This window comes from Mus musculus, chromosome 15, assembly GCF_000001635.26.
Source record: "Mus musculus strain C57BL/6J chromosome 15, GRCm38.p6 C57BL/6J".
In the NCBI taxonomy this organism is placed as follows: Eukaryota; Metazoa; Chordata; class Mammalia; order Rodentia; family Muridae; genus Mus; species Mus musculus.
The window spans coordinates 38,588,459-38,613,656 of NC_000081.6; the positions used below are offsets into that span (position 1 = coordinate 38,588,459).

The 25,198-nt window shown below is 45.8% G+C and overlaps 2 long non-coding RNA genes across 2 annotated transcripts in view; both read right to left on the bottom strand.

The window, feature by feature from the left end:
* The window catches only part of 2310043O21Rik (RIKEN cDNA 2310043O21 gene), a 45,591-nt gene extending 39,115 nt beyond the window's left edge, over positions 1-6,476 (bottom strand). Inside the window, exon 1 of the long non-coding RNA NR_045757.1 lies at positions 6,350-6,476. This is a non-coding gene — a long non-coding RNA (RIKEN cDNA 2310043O21 gene). The remainder of the gene's footprint in view (positions 1-6,349) is intronic.
* Positions 1-13,828, bottom strand: part of Gm41309 — a 33,755-nt gene extending 19,927 nt beyond the window's left edge. Inside the window, exons 1-2 of the long non-coding RNA XR_875194.2 lie at positions 13,704-13,828; positions 11,786-11,879 (exon numbers count right to left, since the gene is read on the bottom strand). This is a non-coding gene — a long non-coding RNA (predicted gene, 41309). The remainder of the gene's footprint in view (positions 1-11,785; positions 11,880-13,703) is intronic.
* Positions 13,829-25,198: the final 11,370 nt, after the last annotated feature.

The window sequence follows — 25,198 nt, forward strand, 5'->3', positions numbered from 1 at the left end:
AGGAAACCCCACCCTCACAGAGAGAACTCCAGGCTAACAGGTCATCACTCCTCATCTCCGTTTCCAGCAACCCTCCCAAGAGTGCCTGCCCAGGGGCTCAGCTTTTGACCATGTATGGACACCATCCCAGCTCCTAGCTGGCACACCATCATGCCTCGACTAACCTCTATAAACTCCTCTTGATTCAGTCTGGATGTATGACATCACTGACCTCCACCTGTGAGATCAGTGAACCTACCCGATAGCTGTCTCCTGATGAACCTGCCTTTATCTCCTTTTAATCTGGTCTAACGTGGCCAAGGGAGAGAAAATGCCTATCATTGTCGATTGTTGTTAGGTGTCTTCCTCTATCACTTTCCTATTATTGCTTTGGGTTGGAGGTCTCTCCCTGAACCCAGAGCTCCTGTTTGCTGACTAGGTTAGAAGCCAGCAAGCTCAGCAGTCTTCCTGCCCTCCACCCTTGGAGCTGGGGTTACAGGCATCCAAGGGATGTCTGCCTTGTTATGTGGGGGACAGAACCTGAACTCCAGTTCTCATGATTTGGCAGCAAGCACTCTTAACTGCTGAGCCATCTCTCTAGTCCCACAATTTTCCTTATTATATGATAATACCTTGTCTCAAAACGACAGCAAGATTTCTTTTGTGGGGGGAGGGGGATGCTGGTGTGTAGATCAGCACACCATCAGGCTTAGGATGTACAAGGTTCCTGTCAGTCTCAGCACCGAACTATAAGAGAAGCCTCTTGGCCAGCAGATGTGATGAACTCCAGAGCACCAGCAGCTCTGTACAGATGTGATGAACTCCAGAGCACCAGCAGCTCTGCACATCCCTCTATGTCTTGTACCTGACCCATGCATCTCTTCTAGGGGACAATTCTTGCCTTACATCCTTTATAATAAATGAATAAATGTCAGTAAATTGCCTTCCCAAACTTTATGAGAAAAAGATCTCTTCCTCTTTTGGGGGGGAAGTATAAGTGGGGGGGTGTTGAGACAGGGTATATCGCCTCCTCTATATCCCCATTCTGGAACTTTGGAACTTGCTCTGTAGACTAGGATAGCCTCTTATTTGGAGATCTACTGAAATTAAATGCCTGTGCCACCATGCCTAGCGCTCTCCGCTACTGTTATTAAGTGAGACCCTAATTCCTCTAGCTTCCAGATCTTGGCTGACTGGCATATTGCTGACTTTGGAGGTCACACAGCTGAGCAATCCATGTTCCCTTCCCATTGACTTTGCAGCGGCGAGCACCTTTGCTGTGTAGGTTATGCTAACAACTTCTCTGCTTATTTGATATGCACTTGGAGACTTCTCTGGCTGGTTTTCAGATTTCCAATGGGCTAGTAGAAAGAAATGAACTTGTTTGGCATCTCAGGTTCTTATCATGCCTCTCTCCTTTGTTGCCTTAACCTGTGGGGCAGCTCCTACTCTGCTCCACAGGTAGGCATGTTGGACAAGTCAAAAAATGTTCTGTCAGGACTACAACACAGGTTAGTTTTACCTAAATGTGCCAAGACTCACTCCTCCTCCACCAAGGCTAAAGATGTCATCATCTGGAACTGTAGAGACGGCTCAGCCGTTAGGATCACGGTCTGTTCCTCCAGAGGTTTGGGGTTTAATTTCCAGCACCTATACACTGGCTCACAATTGTCTGCAACTACAATCTCAGGGGACCTGATGTCCCACCAAGGGCACACATGGTACACAGACATACATGCAGAGGAAACACCCACACAGATTGAAAAAAAAATTTTTTTAAAGATATCACCAGCCAAAGTGCATGGAAACTTCTGACCACAGGAGTGAAAGAATACCTCACTCTGGAAGATCTCCACAGAAAAGACAAGAACATCCTGCCTGGTGATTGTTGCTGCACGGTATCTCATTATCCCTACCCTGCACCTAATAACCACCCCATCCATGTTGGCGTTGAGAAGCTGATTCATGCGCAAAGCTCTCACTTCTCCAACTGTTGGTCACAGAAGCAAGCCTTTCTTTAGCCCCAAACACTGATTTTGGGTTTTTTTTTTTCCTGAGGGATAAACTTCCAGACTTAGTTACTTTTTCTTTTTTTATTGTAATGCTAAAACACTGGGCCCAAGACAGCTTACATAAGAAAGAGTTTATTGGGGCTTACAGTTCCAGAGGGCGAGGCCATGGACATCATGGCAGGGAACATGGCAGCAGGCAGGCAGCATGGTGCTATAGCAGAAGCTGAGAGCTCACATGCTGCCCTTCAGCCTCAAGGAGGTGATGGTGGAAAGGCAACTCAAAGCCTGCCCCAGTGACACACCCCTACCAATAAGGCCACACCTCTGAATACTTCCCAGATATTTTCACCAAATAGGACCTAAAGTATTTAACTATATGAGCCTATGGGGCCATTCGCATTCAAACCACTACATTCTCCTCTGTGGGTCTCATAGGCTTGTAGCCATATCATAATGCAAAATGCATTTAGCCTAACTTCAAAAGTTCCCATAGTCTCACAGTCTCAATACCGTTTCAAGGTTCAAAGTCTCTTCTGAGACGCAAGGGAATATCTTAATTATAATCCCCCTTGTAAAACAAGCCAAAAAAAAATTACAATACTTCTAACATACAATAACACAGAATAAACTTTAGCATTCCGAAAGGGAGGAAAGGGGGCGCATACTGGAGCAAGGCAAGACTGGAACCCAGCAGAGCAAGTCTCACGCTCTGCTCTTTCAGCCCACTACAGCATGCTTCTCTTTCTTAGGCTGCTTCCACTCCCTGTGTGTAGCTCTCCTCGCCAGATATCCCCTGACTCTGGCACCTCCAGCATCCTGGGGTCTCCAACAGAATCCAGGCTTCACCTTCACAGCTTCATGCAATGGCCTCTCTGGGTCTCCACCCCGGACACTCCTCCATACCTCGCCCCAGCAACTGTTCTCAAGCTGGGAGGAAGATTCCATAGCCCCTAAAGGCAGAAGTGGCTGCAAGTTAGGCTGCTGCATGGGATGCGCCCTGGTTCTCCTGGAATTAATTTGCATAATATTTGATTTACTAATGATTTTTAAAACCAGAAAAACTCTTGGCCTTTTCCTTTCACAAACTAGCTGGGTGGGCTCTTTTCCAGAGGCTCTACTCTCTGTGCCCCATGTGTTTCCCAGAGGCTCCACTCTCTGTGCCCCATGTGTTTCCCTGAGGCTCCTCTCTCTGTGCCCCATGTGTTTCCCTGAGGCTCCACTCTTTTTGCCCCACATGTTCACTGTCACTGTGGAGAGCTGCATAAGTGAGAACTCTAATAACCACTCGACAATCAGTGTTTGGCTGTCTTGAAATCTCCTCTTCCAACAAAACTAGTCCAAAGCTTTTCAATTTAACCTCAGGCAAGTTTTTAGGAAAAGAGACGAAGCCACTCTTTTTGCTAAAACAAAACGGTGTCTAGCCCCGTTGCTAACATGGTTCCCTCTGAGATCTCTTGAGCTGGGCCTCTATAGTCTGTGTTCTCCTCATGGATGTTACCTTCCAAGTTCCTATCAGGATGGGTCATTAAACCCTGCTCATGGCATTTGACTGCTTTCCTAGCCCAAAGCCTTTCCTAGCCTAAAGTCTTCCACGTTCTTCCAAAAAACATTATAGTCAGGCTTGTCACAGTCATACCTGAATCTGGGTATCAACTTCTGTCTTAGTTACTTTTCTATTGCTAAGTTACCGTGACCAAGGCAACTTATAGAAGAAAGTGTTGATGAGGGGCTTACAGTTCCCACAGAATATTCAAATACATGGCCATTAGGAGCCATTTCCATTCAGCTACACCATAGCATCAAATTTGAGGAGGGAATGTCACAGAATCTTAACTGAGAGCTGGTTGAAGTCCAAGTGGCCCAGAGTTTCACCTGGTGTTCAGTGTGGGTGAAAAATACACAAATACTTAGGTTGTTTCTACATTTCTCAATCACTTTCTATATGCCACATACTACAGGAGGGTATTCACTCAAACCTTTGGAAAACACACTGATTGCCAGTTGTGTGGCAGGTACCATGCAAATTAAATGTAAAAGCTTGAGCAGTGAACAAGAAGATGGGATATTTACCATGGAGGAGACTTCTCTGGCATAGGATCTTATTATGTAGTCCAGACTGGCCTCAAATTCACAGCCTCAGTCTCCTGAATACTAGGGTGTGTGCGTGTGTGTTTGTGTGTATGACGTATATGCATGGTCTTGATACAGTTAGTTCAGACTAACTGTGAACTCGGGTCCCTCCTGCCTCAGTCTACCAAGTACTGAGATTATGGACCCTATCAGGCTTAGTTTCCGAATATACTTTGAGTGCTTCACAGGAACGAGAAACAGTGGTGAATTTTGGTCACCAGGGCTAACGTGAGTTTTATCTGTTAGAATTATTGATTGTAAAACTGAGCATTGACCTGCATGCCTGGAATCCCAGCACATGAGAGCAGAGGTAGGGGCATGCAAAGTTCAAGGTCATCTCTGTCTACATAGCAAGTTCTAGATCTTGTTCAAAAAATGCAAAGTACATCGAAAATGCATCAACTCATGGATCCCCTCAGACACAGGCAAACTAACACATTGGTCATCCCATTGCAAGGAAGAGAACCATTTAGTCGGGTTGTATAGGAAGCAGCTCTGAGATGGAGGTTAGCTTGCAGTAGGTGTTTAAGTGCCCCTAGGGGCTGGAGTGATTGCTCCGTGACTAAGGACACTGGCTGCTCTTCCACAGGACCCAGGTATGATTCCCAGCACCCACATGGTGGCTCACAACCATCTGTAACTCCAGTTCTAGGAGATCCAACACTCCTTCCTGGCTTCCAGGGGCACTGCGTGCATGTGTTACAGACATATGTGGAAACAAAACATCCATGTAAAATAAAATTAAAATAAAAAATAAAAAGAAGTGCTCTTGAGATTGCCGCAATTAAAGATGAGAAAAGTAAGCTAGGCTTGGTGGTGCCCACCTTCCCTCCCACACTCGAGGGCAGAGTTCTACCTGTTGGAGGATATCCTCATCTACACACGGAGTTTCAGTCCAGACAGAGGGACATAGTGAGACTTTATCTCAAAAGAAGAATGGGGAAGAGGACAACAGGAAGAAAAAGAAATTGATTGGGGTGGTGCACGCCAATCATCCCAAGGACCAGATGCTCTGAGGGAAAAAAGGCACAGGCTTAACACCGGCCTGGACTACACAGTGGGTTCCAGTCCTGCCTTGGCTACATAATGAGAGTTCATCTCAAAACCCAAACCAAACAAAGAAACAGAGAAAGAGAGAGGGATGAAGAGGGGAGAGAGGAGAGGTGGAGTGGGCGTTACAGGGGAGGAGCTACCATGTGATGGACGTCCTGGCATGAGTCTCAGCTGAACCGTGGAAGGCTCTTGGGCTGGCAGTAACCGAGTTGCCTTGAGTTTGGTGTTCCCAGACTTAGCAAATAAAAGCAGTCAGACCTGAACTTTTTTTTGTTTGTTTGTTTTGTTTTTGGAGACAAGGTTTCTCTGTGTAGCCCTGGCTGTCCTGGAACTCACTCTGTAGACCAGGCTGGCCTCAAACTCAGAAATCTGCCTGCCTCTGCCTCCCAAGTGATAGGATTAAAGGCGTGCACCACCATACCCGACAGACTTGAACTTTATATATAAACAGTGATGTATATATTTTTTAGCAAGTGCCCCTTGCTTTACAGCAACTTATATATTAACGTTTATCTGAAACGCAAATGAACTAAGCACCACGGGAGAAGTCTTGCAACAGCATGTGGGGGCCATGTTGGCCAGTGTCCGAATTCAGACTTCTGCAGTAGCTGGGCTTGACCTTGGAGGAACACATTCCTTTCCACAGAGGTAATTCTCATGCGGTCTGACAGCCTGCCAGCAGCCCACTCAGCCACTGAAGAAACAACTCCCTTGGGTCTTGATGGGGAACAAGGAGCATCTGTCGGGGTATCTGCTATAGAAGCTGACTCCTGATAACGTGCTTGCTGCTGTGTGCTTGAAGACTGGTTGCACAGCGCAGAATCGATGAGTGGGTCATAGCATCGGCGCCAAACCCACCATGAGAGCCGAGAAGCACGGGAAACATGCCATGATTACTGTGCAGTGGCAATCTGGTTGAGCTGCTGCTGTGGATACCGAGACCAGTTCACTGGCCAGTACACTCTCAACATACAATCACCATATTGAGTTACCTTGATTTGTTTGTTTGTTTGTTTGTTTGTTTTTCAGAGCTGAGGCCCAATCCCAGGGCCTCGCGATTGCTAAGCAAGCACTCTGAGCTAAATCCCCAACCCCAAGCACCCCCATATAGAGTACCGTACCTCCACTGTTACCAAGTCCTGGCATGGTCACTGTTTGGGTCACTGTGCACCTACCTTCTAGCTCTGCGGTGGCAAGAGATGTCTTGCTTCTTGCCTAGTTTCTCACACATTATTTTCCCCTGAAAGAATTAAAAGTCTACCTCAGGGCCTGGCCCTGACATCAGGAGCTGGTGATGCCTCTGAGAATATGTCTGAGTCATATTCCAGAATATGACCAACTCCAAGAATATGTCTGAGTCATATTCCATCTTTGACCAACTCCAAGATATGTAATGAAGAAGCTGAGCTGATGCTGTGGCTCAGTTGGTAGACTGATTGCCAAGCCTGAGTAAAACCCTGGGTTTGATTCTCCAGCACCACATTTAAAAAGCAGCCATGATGGCACATGTCTAAAATTCTAACAGGAGACAGGAGGGGATTCAAGGTCTTCCTCTGCATAAAACCATGAAAAGGTCTAGGCTATCCTGGGCTACATAAGATTTGTGTCAAAAAAGAAAAGAGAGAGAGAGAGAGAGAGAGAGAGAGAGAGAGAGAGAGAGAGGAAAGGAAAGAAAAGGAAAGGAAAGGAAAGGAAAGAAAGAGGAAAGGGAAGGGAAGGGAAGGGAAGGGAAGGGAAGGGAAGGGAAGGGAAGGGAAGGGAAGGGAAGGGGAAGGGAAGGGAAGGGAGAAGGAAACGTGCACAGAAGTCCCTAGTGAGGTCCGTGCAGCTATAACCCAGCACTTGGAAGGTGGAGGCCAGAAGAAGATCAAGGTCTTTATAGCTGACTTTGAAGCCAGCTTGGGCCACATAAGATCCTGTCTTGGAAAAGCAAAATGTTACTGTATCCTTTTAATGATTGATACTATTGCTTCTTTGGGTTTTGATTTTGTTTTGAAATAAAATCTCCTATGGTGCCCAGGCTGGATGTAGTTAGTTTTTCTGCCTCAGCTTCCCTAAGGACTGGGATTACAGCTCCACATCTGTAGCCAGAGATTTTCCTAGTCTGGGATCATAAATATCTGTTACATTTGTCTCCTAAAGGCATTTTGATTTTTAATCTTAGATTTACGATTTCTCCTCACTTCTGGGGGTCAAACTCAGGACCTGCACATGCTAGACAAACAACCCCCTTAGAGCAGGACTAGATTATTTCCACTTGCTGGGTTTTGAGACACAGCCTTTCTATGAGTCCAGGCTGCCCTTGAACTTGCCACCCCCCACCCCTGTGTCAGACACTTTAGAGCTAGGATTACAGGTCTGAGTCATGACACCCAGCGTGGATTAGAGTCTCCTGATGAGGCCGTCTCCTCCCTGAATTAATAAACAGAGATGCTTGGTCGACTGCCTTAAAATAGACTATATCTCAGGCATTACTAAAGAACAGTTCTTTAATTGGATCCCAGTCGGCCTGTGGGTTGTAAAACTAATCTCAACATGTTATTTATTAATTCTTTAGCAGTGAGACCTGGCATTGAAGCCTGCATGCTGCTGTTTTGCGAAGCTTTTCTTGTTCCCTTTATCTGAGAGCATATACTGGGCTGAAATACAAAGCCATATTTTTTTATTTTTTTTTTTTTACTGTAGAAGATCCATCCTCAGGGCTGGTGAGATGATTCAGCGGTTCAGAGCGCTGTCTGCTCTTCCAAAGGTCCTGAGTTCAAATCCCAGCAACCACATGGTGGCTCACAACCATCCATAATGAAATCTGAAGACAGCTACAGTGTACTTTCAAATAATAAATAAATAAATAAATAAATATTTTTTAAAAAATAAGATCCATCCTCTAGAACTGTAAAATTTTCCAAAGAAAGAATGAAATATAGATGTACTATGTAAATGTGTACTATAAATGAGTAAATGTCTTATCACAGCACAGCATGCCTACGCTGCAGAAGTGCATGGTTCCAAGAGGCAGAGGATCAGGGAATGCAAGACTCAAAATCCTAGCTAGCTCTGCCCTCCTCAGCTGAGTGGCAGAGTTGGACAAGATTGTTGTTATTGTGTGTGGGAGTTCAGGGGTTAGGGGTGGTGTCTTGCTCATTGCCATTACCCAGGCTCATCTCAAACTCATGAAGTCCCGTGACACTATATCCTCTGTGTATGGCTGCTGCTGCTTCTTCTTCTTCTTCTTCTTCTTCTTCTTCTTCTTCTTCTTCTTCTTCTTCTTCTTCTTCTTCTTCTGGGGGGTGGGTTTCCGAGACAGGGTTTTTCACTATGTAACCCCTGTTGTCCTGGAACTCTCTTTGTAACCCAGGCTGGCCTAGAAATCAAAGAGATCCACTTGCCTCTGCCTCAACACTGCTGGTATTAAAGGTATGTGCCCCGATGCTGAGTCTGTGTATGGCTCTTAGCCATTATGCCACACTATCTCTTCCGTGGAGCCTCTGCATGTCTGCTCCCTTGTCTGAAGATGGAGATTTCCATTTACTTCCTCCATGGCCGGTTCTTCATCCTCAATGTGTGCTGAGACACACTCTCATTGCACCTACTGAGCTAGATTTGTGTTATTGGGTTTTGTTTGTTTTGTTCTGCTAGGGACAGGACTTCACACAGCTTCAACAAGTTTTTGAAAATAGTTTTAATTCTTAAATTTTCCTCTCTGATCTCTTGGGTGACCCACTGCTCATTTAAAAGTATATTACTTTGGCTGACTGTGGTGGCACACACCTTTGACCTAGCACTGGGGAGGTAGAGGCAGGCAGAGCTCTGAGTTGGAGGCCAGCCTGGTTTACATAGCCAGCTCCAGACCATCTGGAAATAAGAAGGGAGATAGTCTCAAAAAACAAAAACAAGACAACAAAACCTTCTCTGTGAGACTTCTCTATCTTGCTGCGTGCTAATTTCTCTTCCTCTGAGCTTCCCAGGTCCTTCTGGGTTTTGCTGCCAACTGAGCCCCCAGCTCTCTTCTACCCTGCACTGGCTGCTAGCTCTCCTATTTATGGCTATCTTATCTCTGTCTTCCTCTCTAGCCTTTCTCAAGTGACAGAAACCATTTTTAGCCGGCATGTTTAGTAACTGGTTAGTATCTTTGTTCTTGCTTTCTGGGGTTGTGAGAGAATGTCGGAGCAAATAGCATAAAAAGCAAGAAGATTTCCTTTGACCCTGTGGTATGTTGACATGTAGCAAGCACCAGGACAAGAGTACATTGACCGAAACTATAAAGTAAAGAAAGCATATAGAGGAAGGCTAAGATCACAATATCCCCCTCAGGGGCATGCCTCTGATGACCTACTTCCTTCCACTAAGTCCCACGTCACAAAAGTTATAGCACATCCCAATAGCACCATAGGTAGCAAACAAGTTTCCATGGCCACGTCTAACCATTGTCTATAACCACCATCCTCATGCATTTGCCGTCCAGAGGCGAGTCAAAGCTATACAGCCAATGACATAATTTCTAAAACCTATAGGCAGAGAGGGCCTTTCCTCTCTGCAGTGTTTGTGTAGATTTCCAGTGTGCATAGAACCGGGGAGAGATTGTTAGAACCAAAGAATGACCTCCGGTTGCATAAAAGAATGCACGAACAAAGCAAAATTAGCTCAGCTAGGCAATTCTTTTTGCACACAGGGTCTGCCAAGGCTCAAACTGGTCTAGTGAGCATGCTCAACCAGGACGGCTTCCATCTTTCATCCCTGAAGTAGGTGGTAGAAGACTGTAGCTCAGCCTATTGGTGGGAACTCGACTTCAGTCTGATGGGATCGGCTAACTGATGCAAAGGAGAAGAAGGGTGGGTTCAGGAAATGTGAGTCCTTGTCAGGTGACCTGCCTCTGATAGAAAACCCTGTGCCTCACAACATGATGACAAGTGCCAGGGTGGCCACTGTGCTGAGCTGGTCAAGCAGTTAAGAGGTTCCTTCACTGGTAACAAACACCCTTCTCGGGAATCTTGCTGCTGATAAAGACATGAAGGCTTCTGAAGGAAATCAACACAAGGAGGAAGAGAGCTTTGGCATTTAAGAGGGGTTTCATTTTGTATCAAAGACAGGGTAACAATAGCTAAGATATAGTGGCAATTTTCAAATTTGGATACTAGAATCATCTAAAGAATTAAAAGCAAACAAGACCAAGATTCTGATCTATTTGTTGTAGATTGGGATCCAGGAATCAGGAGTTTTGAAGCTGTCCAGAGAGTCAGGTGTGGTGGTATATACCTGTGATCCCAGCACTTGGGATGTAGAGGTGTGATGATCAGGTGTTCATGGTAATCCTCAGTTGTGTAGAGAGCTACAATAACTAGTTAGTGTTTCCATATAACTAGTTAGTGTTTCCATTGCTGTGAACAGACACGATGACCAAGGCAACTCTTATAAAGGACAACACTTAATTGGGGCTGGTTTACGTGCCTTCGAAACCAGTACAACTTGGGTGACTCTTACACATTACCAAGTTTAGCTGCAGCATGAGGTACAACCTTGGTTATCTCTGGAACACAGCTTCTTTGTGCTCTCAGAAAACATTTCCCAGAAGATTTCTCCACAGCGATGCTGGTCTCTTCTTAATCACTGCTAATTTCTTAGTTCACATAACAAACATTAATTGTCTCAGTAATCCCTTCTATTTTTGACTCTAAAGCCAGAGCCACATGGCCAAAGCTGCTGAGTTCTGCTGGTTGCTGGAGCTGGAAAACAGCCCCCTTGTTCTATTACATCCTTCATTGCCTAAGCATGGACGTCCTGGAACTCGCTCTGTAAATTGATCTTGAACTCAGAGGCCTACACGCCTTGTCTCCTGACTTCTAGGATTAAAGGCGTGAACCACCACACCTGGACCTAAGCTTTTTCTGCTTGGAATTTGCTCTCTACCAGGCTGGCTTTGAACTCAGAGATTGGCTTGCCTCTGTCTCCTGGGATTGATGGTGTGTACTGCAGCACCTGGGCCTAAGCTTTTCATGGCACAATCCTCAAGATTCAGATCAAAAGCCTGTGTCTTCCATTTCTAGATTGTAGTTCATTCTAAATTAAAAGTCCAAATAAGGGCTGGAGAGATGGCTCAACGGTTAAGAGCACTGTCTGCTCCTCTGAAGGTCCTGAGTTCAATTCCCAGCAACCACATGGTGCTAATAACCATCTGTAATGGGATCCGATGCCCTCTTTTGGTGTGTCTGAGGAGATCAACAGTATACTCACATTCATAAAATAAATAAAAATGTTTAAAAAAGAGGGAGAGTACTTGATGCTCTTGTAGAACACCAAAAAATAAAATAAAATAAAATAAAATAAAAATAAATAAAAATTAAAAGTAAGTAAACCTCACAAAACCTTACACCCAGAATTTGTCCTGACTACAAAATGAACAGGGATAAAGATGAAGCAGAGATTGAGGGAATGGCCAACCAATGACTGGTCCAACTTGAGACCCGTCCATGTGAGAGAGCCAGCCCCTGACACTATTAATGATACTCTGCTATGCTTGCAGACAGGAGTTTGTCTTAGGGTTTCCATTGTTGTGAAGAGACATCATGACCATGGCAACTCTTATAAAGGCAAACATTTAATTGGGGCTGGCTTACAGTTTTGAGGTCCATTTCAGCGTTCATGATCATCACGGCGGGAGTACTGCAGCATCCAGGCAGGCACGGGCTGGAGGAGCTGAGAGTCCTACATCTTCACCCAAAGGAAGCCAAGAACAGATTGTTTTTTTCAGGCAGCTAGGAGGGTCTCGAAGCCCACCCCCACAATGGCACACGTCTTCCAACAAGGCCACACCTATTCCAACAAGGCCATACCTCCTAATAGTGCCACTCCCTGGGTCAAGCATATTCAAACCACCACAGGAGTCTAGTATAACTGTCTCCTAAGAGGCTTCACCCAGAAGCTGATGGATAAAGATGCAGAGACTACAGCCAAAAATCAGGTAGAGCATGGGGAACGTGTGGCAGAGTGGCAGATAGGACTGAGTTAGCTGGAGGGGTCAAGGACACCACAAGAAGACCTACAGAGTCAACTAAGCTGGGCCCATGGGGCTCACAGAGACTGAACCACCAACCAAAGAGCATGCTGGGAATGGACCTAGGCCTCTTACACATTTGTAGCAGATGTGCAGCTTGGTCTTCATGTGAGTCCCCTAACAACGGGCTGTCTCAGACTCTGTTGCCTATCATTGGATCCCCTTTCCCTAGCCTGACTGCCCGGTCAGGCCTCTGTGGGAGAGTATGCATTTAATCCTGATGCTGCTTGATGTTCCACAAAGGGGCAATGCCAAAGGGGAGGTTCCTCTTCTCCTTAGAGAAGGTAAATGGGGTAATAGGGGGAGGGATTTGTGATCTTAGAACTGAAAGGAAAGGAGGGAGGAAGGCCAAGACAGGCAGGATGTAAAGTGAATAAATAAACAAATTAATGAAAACCCAAGTAAAATAAGATGATTCTAATTGGCAATCAGAATTGAACACCTCTGGCTATGCTTTATCTTTTGAGACAAGGTCTCAGTATGTAACCCTGGCTGGCCTTGAACTCACAGAGATCTGCCTCCTTCTGTCTTCTGTCTTCTGAATGCAGGGATTAAAGTCGCCATGCCCTGCTCACTGCTCATACTTAAATGTAAGCCTGCTTGATACATGATTTTTGCAAAGTGTATTAGAATGCTCCAAAATTGCCTACAGGTCGAAACTTCAATCACACGCACACAAGCACGCTCGCGCGCGTGCACACACACACACACACACACACACACACACACACACACACACACACACACACACACACACACACAGCATTTCTCCCTTTTAAATAGTAGATAAAACAACCTTAAATGACTTGATGTTCTTCCAAATCACTGGGTAACGAGCTATCACTGAACAAACTTCTGTAAGCCTCTGCCAATAGCGTATTCCGTATCCTGTTTAGCAAGTAGACCAAGCCAATTTTCCGGTGTGGGTAAACCCTGGCCTGTGGGAACTGATTATTAAAGTCACCTGGTGGCTCACCAAGGCAAGAGCAGAGATGACTCTACTGTGGACTGTTAGAACTGTCAGGAAGCGGAAAGTAACGCTTTCTAGAATTTAGTGTGCACACCTAGAAAAAAGCAGCCAGCTCAGAGTAGGAACTAGCTCTGTCCAAGGGGTACATTTGCAGCATAAAGCGTGTGTCCATCTGGGGGTACATTTGCAGCATAAAGCGTGTGTCCATCTGGGGGTACACTTGCAGCATATAGCATGTGTGGAAACAGCTGGCTGACGGACACATAGTCTTTTTTTTTTTTTTCCGAGACAGGGTTTCTTTGTCTAGTCCTGGCTGTCCTGGAACTCACTTTGTAGACCAGGCTGGCCTCAAACCCAGAAATCCACCTGCCTCTGCCTCCCAAGTGCTGGGATTAAAGGCATGTGCCACCAGTGCCCGGATTCTTTTCATTTTCATTCCTTTCTTTCTTTTTCAGTGTGAAACGAACATCTCATGCAAGCCCTCCACCTCTGAGTTACAGTCTGTTTCTACCTGTTGTGCAGCTGAGAAGCACCCGTCTGCCAAATGAAGAAACTGAGAGCCAGATAGATGTGGGAGTGAAAGAGCCGGTTGAGCACCGGGCATTGTGAAACCAGCACCAGGCTTCTGACTACAAAAGCCCTTCTGACTTCCCCAGACAGGAAGCAGATTCGTGGTTGCCAAGCACTGAGGAAAGGCAGAACCGAGCAGCCACTGCTCACAAGACACGGGGTTTCTTTGTGGGGTGATGAGAACAGTCTAAACTTAGAGAGTGGTGGTGATTCACACCCTGTGAATGTACTAAATGCAATTTAAGTGTGAGCTGTACGGCACGTGAATTCTATCATTTTTCTTTGATTTTGGTTTTCAGAGACAGAATTTGACTTATGCAACCCAGGCTGGTCTTGAACAATTCGGTGCTGGGATGCTGAGATTACAGGAAGGAGTTACCATGCCCTGCTGTTTGTTTATTTGTTTTGTTGTTGCTGTTTTGTTTGTTGCCATGATGGAGATCCAACCCTGGGCCTACACATAGCAGGCAAGCATTCTACCAATGAGGCACACTCATTAAACAATCTCGCAGGGAGTGGGGGTGGGGGTGGGGGTCGTATATCACAACACGTAGGAAACTGAAGTATGATCGATAGCTGTGAGTTTGAAACTTGGGCTACATGGTGCTGCAGTGTGTGTGTGGGGGGGTGGTGGTGTGTGAGGGGGTGGGAGGGAGGGAACACTGTGTGTGTAGGGGTGTGCATGCAGAAGCTGGCGCCAAGCTGGATGTCAGTACACCACAGACTACAACAATGACTCTGTCTCCCAGAGAGGCTACTCATCCGGCTTGGTCTTTCTTACATGTGCCCTAGCAGTTTAGGACTGAAACACCTCTGTCATTTTGTGAATCTCAAGGGCAGACATACAGCTTTTAGGGTACTCTAGAGCTGAAAGGTGAGAGAACAAATGGGACTAGAATTAGAGAATTTCTTTGAGGTAACTTTTCACTTCATGGAAACATAGAAGCTAAACCGTCCTCCTTAGAACCCATTAGTACATCGAATGTATTTAAGGCTCATGCATATGCATATTTCATAAGATTAAGCAGATCATAACAGTAATAGGTTCAAAGTTAACAGGGTGTGACTGGGAGGCAAACATACTTAAAATTTAAAGGGCAGTGTAATTTTTTATTTTTAAAAGGCATTATTTTGAACTCTAATTTTGTTTTTGTTTCTTAGGTTTTTTGTCTTGTTTTTTTTCTGGTGGTGGGCATTGTATATGTGCCATGGCATGTCTGTGGAGGACAGAAAACAACAGATGGGAGTCAGTTCTCTCCTTCCGCCAGTGGGAACCCCAGGGCTAGAAATGAGGCTGTGGGGTTTGCTGGTTGAGTGTCTGTAACCACCGAGCCAACCACCGGCTCTTGTTTTTTGTTTTGTTTTGTTTTGTTTTAGTTTGGTTTGCTTTTTCTATTTATTTGGTTTTTGTTTTTGTTTTTGTTTTTGTTTTTGAGACAGTTTCTTGTAACCTTGAATGCCTGATGTTCTGGCCTCCACCTCCCAAACCCTGAATTACCCATGCCCAGTCTATTTCTAAACCTACCAAATTAATAATGCGATAAAGAAAGAGGATTTTTGAAATCCAAAGACTTAATCCTCTTCAGAACAAAGGTGGAAGTGATAAGGCTAGAATCGCTCCATAAGATCTGATTATGTCTCCTTTTAAATTTTTCTGAAAGGGATTTCAAACGTGTCAAGATGACTTGGGTTCCAGAACATTCCTTCCGGGAAGAACATTTTATCCTTCCTAGTTAATTTCTAAAGTGCAGCCATAGCAAGCCAGAGAAGCAGCTCCCCAGACGCCGAACTCAGACTAATTGTTAATCCACGCACAAATTCGAGGCTGTTAACCAACAGAGGGTTTCTTTATCCTCCCTCCTCTAGAACTTTCTCCAGGGAATGAGACAGTGAAAGTAGAGAGCCATAATTACCCTTTCATTACTTCTGGAACATGGGGTGTCTTCATGGATTAATGTTAGGACAGGCATTCAAAGCCATTTGGTTTTTGGAGAAGGATCAAAATCCCTTTCAGAAGCACTCAGTGTCACTTCCAACTCATGGAGGTCACTTAAGAAGTTCATAAGATGAGCCCTGCTTGTCCAGTTGTGACCTCTTTGTTTGTTTGGAGAGTCTGGGCTGTGTAGCCGGATCATAAGATGATTCTAGCTTGTGTCATTGAGTTGATGCAAAACTACCAGCACAGGGTCAAAGGGATAGCACAAATATTATGTGGCTGGATGCCAAGCATCGTTACCTGCTGGGCCATCTTTTTGGTCTTATACTGTGTCTTTTAATTTTTTTTTCAGTATTGGGATTGAACCTACGACCTCACATGCTAGACAAGTATGACAGCACTAAGCAACAGCCACGTTTTTGTTTTCCTTTTTTGTTTTGACGGGGTCTCATGTAGCCCTGGCAGGCCTTGAACTCCCAATTCTAGTGACTCCATCTCTCAAGGACAGGGGTTACAGGTGACCGGCTTTCCCTTACAGCTTTTTAGAGATTTACTCTATGTTTTTAAATTGTGTGTGTGTGTGTGTGTGTGTGTGTGTGTGTGTGTCAGGGAATGTACATGTGGGTGTGGTTACCTGAGGGGGACAGAAAAGGGTATCCCCTGGAATTAGAGTCACAAGCAACTGTGAGCTTCCTGATGTGGGTACTGGGAACTAAACACAGTCTTCTTCATGGGTGTGTTTACTCTTAATCACTGAGCCATCTTTCCAGCCCCTCCTGCATACTTTTTTAAAAAGTAAAATTAAATATTATTTTATGTGCATAGATGTTTTGCCTGCATGTATGTTTGTGCATGCCTGGTACTTCTGAAGGTTCTCTGGAACTGGAGTTACAAGTGGTTGTAAGCCACCAGGTAGATTATATTCACTGTGGGTGGGTTTTTCCTCCTTTTATTTACTTGTGTTTGTAACATGTAGACATGTGCATGTATGTTGCATATGGGTGTCATGGCATGTATAGAGATTAGAAGACAACTTTAGGGAATAGTTTTTCTCCTTTGGAGAAAATAGAGGTAGATGGGGTTTCAGTTGCTAGGCTGGGGGTCTCAGGTAAGGACCACCAGGTGAAGGAAATGGAGGAAACAGGAGCTGGAGAGAGGAGGAGGCCGCCATGAGGCCGGATGCATCAGGAGCACATAGCCAGGAGAAGTGGCCCCTGAGGACAGGCTGAGGGAGCAAGATCCATATAGCAAGTAACAGGGGACATGTGGCTGGGGATGTATGTTAGACTAGTTCACAACCTGCCCAGTACCAGAATTTTGTGTCTGTTATATAAGCCAGCTAAAACAAACAATTCATTTTCACATCATTTTAAACCATCCGGCTCATGACCATGTTATAATATAAAATGCATTTGGTGCAATTTCAAATATCTTTGTAACTCCAAACACATTTAAAAAGTCCAGTTTCCTAACAGGGCATACCTATAAAATAAAAAACAAATTTTCCTTCTAATATATAATTGCACAGGGTAAATATTCCAATCCCGAAAAGAACAACTGGGGTAGAGCAAGGAATGACTGGAGCAAAGCAAGATCAACATTCTGCAGGGCAAATACCTCCACGTTCCTCATCTGGGCCTCGTCATGTAACAGCTGGGCTTCAAGAGCTTATGGGGAAGCTGCTCCCCAGTTCTGTCGCTGGAAGCTCAGACAGCCTCTCTCTTGGGACAGACTAACTCAGCCCTTGCAGCATCCTTGGCAGATGTTCCGTGACCCTGGCATCTCCAGTATCCTGGAGTCTTTCTACAGCGTGGGCTTTAGCTTCTCTTCTCTATACATGGCCTCTTAGGGCACCTTTGCAGGGACTTTGAGCCTGGTCTCATGTTATCTGGACTCAGCTGCTCACCAAGATCTCCTCAGTCTTGAATCTTTCATGCTTTATAAGACAGTAAGTATTATATGAACAGCACTGCCAAGTTCAAGGTGGGGGCCTTACCCCCTTGGACCACAGATGTATCTGCTTCTGTGTGCTCACTCTGGGACAACACTTGCTTAGATATGTTACTTTAGAGGAGGAAGGACCCACACCCCCACCTCCTTTCTCTCCTCCCCCAGCTGCATTCTAAGTTCAGGCTCTCACCTTTGATTCAAGTTTGCATCTTCGCGAGTTACAGCCCAGTGATGGGTGAGGTCTTTTCTTAGGACATCTTTCTCTTGTGGTTTTCTCAGTACTTTTCAAGTGTTCCTCCACCACTGTTTCTGTGAGTTTGTGAGATCTTCCCTTCCTCTCTTTGGAACAATCTATTTGTTTGTTTTTGTTTGTTGTACTGACTCTCCACCTTGTGGAGATGACACAGAGGCAGCTTCCAGAACTCAAAGCACAGCCGTTCTGAGAGTTTCTGCTCTGTCTTGCTTCGAATTTGTCAAGTTGGCATATGGGCCTATAGTCAATACAACTTAAATAGGATCATACACATCAGCAATATTTTATCTGATACAAACTCAAGGAGACAATGGTGCAGGAATATTGGGGTGCGTTTGAAAGAGTAAGTTTTAGAGGAAAGTTTCTTATAGATTCGTGGATGGAAACTTAACAAATATGTCACTGGAGTTGAGCCAGCAGAGAGGTAAGCCACATGACAGGAAGGGAGCTTCAGAGAAAGCAGGGAACACGGAAGCCCAGGGTACCAGAAGAGTATCTGGCCTCTGGGCAGCACCCAAAAGAAAGAGACAGAGGAAAGGTGGCCCCACCTTCCTAAAGCATGCTCCCTTAACCAGGCCATTGACCTGCCAAACTCGAAGGTTGGGTCTCTACCAGAGATTTAATCTTCCTGTCTAGAAGGAACTACTTTCCCCTTGGTGGGATTTTCCGGAACTGTGATAGCTTTCCCAGCAGATGTTACTCTGTAGGGCTCTGCTAGGTCTTCCAGTTTCTCATTCTCACCTCACCTTGAGGCTGGCATTCATGTGTAAATGAGATTCCCTATTTGTATCTGAGTTTGCTCAGTTTGGCAGTTTTGTTGGCCTAAGCACCACTGAGATTTAAGCAGGTTGGATCATAGGAAGCACACACTACATCTTGTTAAGTTGCTCCTTAATTTGATCTGTAGCCCAAGGAAGCCTTGAACTTGAAACTCTCTTGATTCCTACAACCTGTCAGCTAAAATTACAAACCACCAGGCCAGAGCCAGCTTCCAGGTCTTGATGTTGGAGTCTATGGGTGGAAAGGCAATAGTAGTTGCAGGTGACTTGTAGGGACTTATAATGTCCTGTCTGGCTATCAGGTGTCCCATTTTGACAGCTGCTGGGCAGGTAGCGGCAGTGGTGTGGGAGGAAATGAGTAGACTACCTAGCTTTCTACCCACGCTTAAGTTGAAGAGAGAGATAGCTGCAGGTCTCCTTCCTGCTCTCCTGCTGCCCCACCTGCTGGTGGTAAAACAGTTAAGGATGCTGGGCTACATAGACTTTGGTAACAAACCCTGGGTTCTGATGCTCAGAAAAGAAAGAGAAGGAGATCAAAGGGAGAGAGGAGAGTGAGTGAGTATTGGCATGTGGCATCTCTTGTGGGTCTGGACAGTCCCACTGTGACATGCAGTTTTAATTGTCAACTGGACACAGCCTGCCATCACCTCAGAAGAGAGCCTCAATGGAGGATTGTCTGATTTTCAAGTTAGCCTGTGGGAAGTTGTCTTGATTATGTTAATTGATGAAGAAAGGCCCAACTAAACATGGGTGGTTCCATTCCCTGGATTTGAGTCCTGGTCTATTAAAAAAAAAAAAAGTTGTGTGTGTGTGTGTGTGTGTGTGTGTGTGAGGGGAATGAGCTGAGCCTAAGTTTGGCATGTGTGCATACATTTCTCTTTCTGCTCTTGACTGTGGAAGCAACTAGCTACTTCAAGTTCCTGCCTTGACTTCCCCACATTGATGGACTACAATCTAGAACTGTAAGCTAAATAAACCATTTCTCTTTTGGGGGGGGGGGGTGACAGGAGGAGTTTGAGACAGGATTTTTCTGTGTAGCCCTGGCTGTCCCGGAACTCAGAAATCCACCTGCTTTCATCTCCCCAGTGCTGGAATTAAAAATGTGTGCCTCCCCCCCCATCCCCTGCTAAAACACCTTTTTATTTTTCCCCAAGTTGCTTTTGTCAAGGAATTTTATCACAGCCACAGAAAGGAAACCAGGCCAGGCAGCCCACGGAGCCATCCCAGAACCATCTGACATAACTGCAGCAGCTGCAGCTCTGTGAGCATCTTGTGGGCTCCTATTCACCAGGTGGCCCTGTGACCAGAGTATCACTAGGGAAGTAAGAAGCCCAAGGGAACAGGGCATCTCTGGGATGGATGCTGCTCTAGGCTTCAATGCTTTCCTCCTTGGAAGTCTGGCTTAGCAAGGGAAAGGCTGTGAGCAGACAGCTGCAGCTGTGGAAGCCAACGTCCCTGGGAAAAAGGGCTTAGCACTTCAGTAACAGAAAAGCAGACAACAGATCCGAGTGCTTAATGGCACCAATGTGACACTCAGGAAGAGGCAATAAGAATTAGCAATCTGTCGCGGAGGCAGTGGAAGCACTCTCTGGTGTAGATGAGCATAGATGAGACGAGTTAGCCACATTAAAATGTACAGACACACTTTTATGTTGGATAAAGCTGTGCAGGATACTGTATGGTTTCTATTTAGCCACATTAAAAAGTGGTATTATTTTATCATTTCCTTTCATTCGTTTCTAAAGTCCTGAGTTAAAGAACCCTCTGAAGTGGGATATACACAAGTTGTACTGAAATGTCTTAGTTATGGCTCACAGAGACCAAATATTAGTTTAGATCTCACTGCAAGACTATTGAAATGTATGGATCACCCTACCGATCTTCAGGGAGACCCTGTCTCCCTGAACACTAGCTACTTCCCTACACCGTCGCCCGAGTTATTTCTCTAAAGATGAACAGTTTAGAACATTATCCACTGAAGAAGAGATAGAATTGCCCAAACCTGTTGTTCTGCAATCATTTGCCCTCCTGTTTTCCGGATACTTTCACAATGCATGCCTCCTGTCGCAGGCTCTTTGTTTCTCTCACACTGCACGTATTTCTCCACATTCCACATCTTCCAGTCACTGTCTCATACTCTGCAGGGCAGCAGCCAACCTGTCTGCCGACTCCTCCGGTCACCCTACCTGCGCCTTTGACTGTGCCTTGCCTGTCACCTGCCTTCCCTCTGGTGATGCTGCCTTACCATCTCATGCTCAGCTGGTCCCAGCGCTCAGGGACGACATGTTGGTTGCCTGAAATCTGCCACAAGAGCAGTGTTCCCACCATAGATACTGGCAAAGGTAGACAATCTTATTACGGTTAATTTTTGTCTTTGGGCATTGGGCTCAAAACCTTGTATATGATTCCAGGCAAGTCGACCACTGAGTTGTAGCCCTTATCCCACACTCTTTGCCTGGAATATGTCTACTTATCCCGAAAGATTGAGTGTTTGTTCTGTGAAAATTTCTTGGGTTCCCGCAGTGGAATTTGGAGAAGCAATCAACTTCCCTGTTAAGTATGTGGGCTGGGTGCTACACAAACATAGCTCCCATGCCTCTCTCAAAGGCTTTGCACCCCACTCTCAGTGTTTGTTTGGCTGTCTCCCTGGTAGCTTCTATGAGTGCAGATTGTGATCTACGTTGGTCTGTAAAACCCTAGAGGCTTTCAAGATAACATACATAGTGAGTTCTATGTGAGTGCCTTGCTAGTTAATTAGGTAGGAAACTAGGGGGAGAAACTTCATTGCTTTCCCTGAGAGTACTACCAATATCATAAGTTTCGATGAATGTTTTCTCAAGAGTTTCTGGTGAGCAAGCTAAAATACAAAATCGACAAGACAGAGCTGTACAACGGCATTAACAGTCTAATGTTTCTGGGGTGTTGTCAGGTGTACAGAGGGCTGCAAGAACCGATGTACGTAGTTGGAAATTTTATGTTTGTAGAGATCAGGTGAGGAAAACATTTGATTATATAACATTTATTTACTTATTAGTGTATGTGCGTGAGTGTGGGGAGCCGCCCTCACATTCGCCATTACAAGATGGCGCTGACACCCTGTGTTCTAAGTAGTAAACAAATAACCTGCACATGTGCCAGGGTTGTTTTCCACTCCATGTGCTCTGCCTTCCCTGTGTCTACAACTCGGCCAATGGGCTGCAGCCAATCAGGGAGTGACACGTCCTAGGCGGAGGATAATTCTCCTTAAAAGGGACGGGGTTTTGCCATTTTCTCTCTTGCTCCTGAAGAAGTAAGCAATAAAGCTTTTGCCGCAGAAGATTCCGGTTGTCCTGAGCGTGTTCTTGCCGGCGGGGGAAAAAAGCTCGGGATAAGTGGTGCCGAGAAACCCGGGAACTTTATACCATCACACCGGCGCAAGGAAGATCCCTTGTTCTCGAGGCGGAACCAGAACTGCGGGTCACGTTACAGCTTTACGAGGTATGTCTGGCCTTGAACTTTCTCCAGTGTTAGGAGCCTTTTTGTTCCTTTTCACATGTTATCAAGTGGTTAAGGCAGGGTGGAGAATTCTGGACAAAATTCAAGACAGTCTATCAGAAGTAAAGCGGGGAGAGAGAGTAGGAGCAAAGAGGAAACATGGTGCACCAAATGAGTATACAGGCCTTTCCACGGGTCTTGAACCCGAGGAAAAGTTAAGGTCAGGGAAGAATACCTGGAGAGAGATTGGAAGAAAAGAGGAGAAAAAACAAAAGAAAAAAGATCAATCAGCAGAGGTTTCTAGGAGAAGGAGCCTATACCCGTCACTAGATGAGTTTAAGGAGCTAGCTCTTAGTAGCTCTGAATCAGATGAAAAATTTAGCTCCTCTGAAGAAACAGACTTGGAGGAGAAAGCAGCTCGTTATGAGAGAGAAAAGTGCCAGCCAGATAAAATTCGAGCTAATCGGTCAAGGAAAAAGCCAAAAGCGGCTGGCGAAGGCCAGCGTGCTGCTTGGCCTCCAGGCAGTCGGCTTCAAGGTCATAGTGCATCTCCGCCCTATGCAGAGCCCCCACCCTGCGTAATGCGTCAGCCCTGCGCAGAGAGGCAATGCGCAGACTCGTTCATTCCCAGAGAGGAACAAAGGAAAATGCAACAGGCATTTCCGGTCTTTGAAGGAGCCGAGGGTGGGCGTGTTCACGCTCCGGTAGAGTATATGCAGATTAAAGAGCTTGCCGAGTCAGTCCGTAAATATGGAACCAATGCTAATTTTACCTTGGTGCAGTTAGACAGGCTTGCCGGCATGGCACTAACTCCTGCCGACTGGCAAATGATTGCAAAAGCCGCTCTCCCCAGTATGGGCAAGTATATGAAATGGAGAGCTCTATGGCAAGAGGCTGCACAAGCGCAGGCCCGAGCAAATGCTGCTGCTTTGACTCCAGAGCAGAGAGATTGGACTTTTGACTTGTTAACGGGTCAGGGAGCTTATACCGCTGATCAAACAAACTATCACTGGGGAGCTTATGCCCAAATTTCCTCCACGGCTATTAAGGCCTGGAAGGCACTCTCCCGAACAGGCGAAGCCACTGGACAACTAACAAAGATCGTCCAGGGACCCCAGGAGTCCTTCTCAGATTTTGTGGCCAGAATGACAGAGGCAGCAGAGCATATTTTTGGAGATTTGGAGCAAGCCGCACCTCTGGTAGAACAGCTCATTTATGAGCAAGCCACACAGGAGTGCCGAGCGGCCATAGCCCCAAGAAAGAACAAAGGCTTACAAGACTGGCTCAGGGTTTGTGGAGAGCTTGGGGGACCTCTCACCAATGCAGGCTTAGCAGCCGCCATCCTCCAATCCCAAAAACGCTCCATGGGCAGAAATGATCGGAGGACATGTTTTAACTGCGGGAAGCCTGGGCATCTTAAGAAAGATTGCAGAGCTCCAGATAAAAAGGGGGGGACCCTTACTCTTTGCTCTAAGTGTGGCAAGGGTTATCATAGAGCCGACCAGTGTCGCTCTGTGAGGGATATAAAGGGCAGACTCCTTCCCCCGCCTGATAACCAATCAGCTGATGTGTCAAAAAACAGGCCATCGGGCCCTCGGTCCCAGGGCCCTCAAAGATATGGAAACCGGTTTGTCAAGACCCAGGAAGCAGTCAGAGAGGCGACCCAGGAAGACCCACAAGGGTGGACCTGCGTGCCGCCTCCGACTTCCTACTAATGCCTCAAATGAGTATTCAGCCGGTGCCGGTGGAGCTTATACCATCCTTGCCCCCGGGAACCATGGGCCTTATTCTCGGCCGGGGTTCACTCACCTTGCAGGGCTTAGTAGTCCACCCTGGAGTTATGGATTGTCAACATTTCCCTGAAATACAGGTCCTGTGCTCAAGCCCTAAGGACGTTTTTCTATTAGCAAAGGAGATAGGATAGCTCAGCTGCTGCTCCTCCCTGATAATACTAGGGAGAAATCTACAGGACCTGAGATAAAGAAAATGGGCTCCTCAGGAAATGATTCTGCCTATTTGGTTGTATCTTTAAATGATAGACCTAAGCTCCGCCTTAAGATCAACAGAAAAGAGTTTAAAGGCATCCTTGATACCGGAGCAGATAAAAGTATAATCTCTACACATTGGTGGCCCAAAGCATGGCCCACCACAGAGTCATCTCATTCATTACAGGGCCTAGGATATCAATCATGTCCCACTCTAAGCTCCGTTGCCTTGACATGGGAATCCTCTGAAGGGCAGCAAGGGAAATTCATACCTTATGTGCTCCCACTCCCGGTTAACCTCTGGGGAAGGGATATTATGCAGCATTTGGGCCTTATTTTGTCCGATGAGAATGCCCCATCGAGAGGGTATTCAGCTAAAGCAAAAAATATCATGGCAAAGATGGGTTATAAAAAAGAAAACGGGTTAGGACATCAAGAGCAAGGAAGGATAAAGCCCATCTCACCTAATGGAAACCAAGACAGACAGGGTCTGAGTTTTCTCTAGGGGCCATTGGGGCAGCACGACCCATACCATGGAAAACAGGGGATCCAGTATGGGTTCCTCAGTGGTCCCTATCCTCTGAAAAACTGGAATCTGTGATTCAACTGGTAGAGGAACAATTGAAACTAGGCCATATTGAACCATCTACCTCACCTTGGAATACTCCAATTTTTGTAATTAAGAAAAAGTCAGGAAAGTGGAGACTGCTCCATGACCTCAGAGCCATTAATGAGCAAATGAACTTATTTGGCCCGGTACAGAGGGGTCTCCCTGTACTTTCTGCCTTACCACGTGGCTGGAATTTAATTATTATAGATATTAAAGATTGTTTCTTTTCTATACCTTTGTGTCCAAGGGATAGGCCCAGATTTGCCTTTACCATCCCCTCTATTAATCACATGGAACCTGATAAGAGGTATCAATGGAAGGTCTTACCACAGGGAATGTCCAATAGTCCTACAATGTGCCAACTTTATGTGCAAGAAGCTCTTTTGCCAGTGAGGGAACAATTCCCCTCTTTAATTTTGCTCCATTACACAGATGACATCCTCCCGTGC